Here is a 1,761-nt window from a genome sequence, read left to right as displayed (position 1 = left end):
TGACCCACGCGCTGTAGTAATGGTCTAACATGGGGCATGGAGATAAGCGGCAGATCTACAGCTGCAGTAAAGGTTTAACATGGGGCATGGAGATAAGCGGCAGATCTACAGCTGCAGTAATGGTCTAAGATGGGGAATAGAGATAAGCGGCAGATCTACAGCTGCAGTAATGCTCTAACATGGGGCATAGAGATAAGCGGCAGATCTACAGCTGCAGTAATGGTCTAACATGGGACATAGAGATAAGCGGCAGATCTACAGCTGCAGTAATGGTCTAACATGGGACATAGAGATAAGCGGCAGATCTACAGCTGCAGTAATGGTCTAACATGGTGCATGGAGATAAGCGGCAGATCTACAGCTGCAGTAAAGGTCTAACATGGGGCATAGAGATAAGCGGCAGATCTACAGCCGCAGTAATGGTCTAACATGGGACATAGAGATAAGCGGCAGATCTATAGCTGCAGTAATGGTCTAACATGGGACATAGAGATAAGCGGCAGATCTACAGCTGCAGTAATGGTCTAACATGGTGCATGGAGATAAGCGGCAGATCTACAGCTGCAGTAATGGTCTAACATGGGGCATAGAGATAAGCGGCAGATCTACAGCTGCAGCAATGGTCTAACATGGGACATAGAGATAAGCGGCAGATCTACAGCTGCAGTAATGGTCTAACATGGGGAATGGAGATAAGCGGCAGATCTACAGCTGCAGTAATGGTCTAACATGGAACAGAGATAAGCGGCAGATCTACAGCTGCAGTAATGGTCTAACATGGGGAATAGAGATAAGTGGCAGATCTACAGCTGCAGTAATGGTCTAACATGGGACATAGAGATAAGCGGCAGATCTACAGCTGCAGTAATGGTCTAACATTGGGCATGGAGATGAGCGGCAGATCTACAGCTGCAGTAATGGTCTAACATGGGGAATGGAGATAAGCGGCAGATCTACAGCTGCAGTAATGGTCTAACATGGGGAATGGAGATAAGCGGCAGATCTACAGCTGCAGTAATGGTCTAACATTGGGCATGGAGATGAGCGGCAGATCTACAGCTGCAGTAATGGTCTAACATGGGGAATGGAGATAAGCGGCAGATCTACAGCTGCAGTAATGCTCTAACATGGGACATAGAGATAAGCGGCAGATCTACAGCTGCAGTAATGGTCTAACATGGGGAATGGAGATAAGCGGCAGATCTACAGCTGCAGTAATGGTCTAACATTGGGCATGGAGATGAGCGGCAGATCTACAGCTGCAGTAATGGTCTAACATGGGGAATGGAGATAAGCGGCAGATCTACAGCTGCAGTAATGGTCTAACATGGGGAATGGAGATAAGCGGCAGATCTACAGCTGCAGTAATAGTCTAACATGGGGAATGGAGATAAGCGGCAGATCTACAGCTGCAGTAATGGTCTAACATTGGGCATGGAGATGAGCGGCAGATCTACAGCTGCAGTAATGGTCTAACATGGGGAATGGAGATAAGCGGCAGATCTACAGCTGCAGTAATGGTCTAACATGGGACATAGAGATAAGCGGCAGATCTACAGCTGCAGTAATGCTCTAACATGGGGAATGGAGATAAGCGGCAGATCTACAGCTGCAGTAATGGTCTAACATGGGGAATGGAGATAAGCGGCAGATCTACAGCTGCAGTAATGGTCTAACATGGGGCATAGAGATAAGCGGCAGATCTACAGCTGCAGTAATGGTCTAACATGGGGCATAGAGATAAGCGGCAGATCTACAGCT

Source organism: Bufo bufo, chromosome 8 (assembly GCF_905171765.1).
Source record: "Bufo bufo chromosome 8, aBufBuf1.1, whole genome shotgun sequence".
Lineage (NCBI taxonomy): Eukaryota > Metazoa > Chordata > Amphibia > Anura > Bufonidae > Bufo > Bufo bufo.
The sequence above is the reverse complement of the archived record's forward strand: the minus strand, read 5'-3'. Positions refer to the sequence as shown.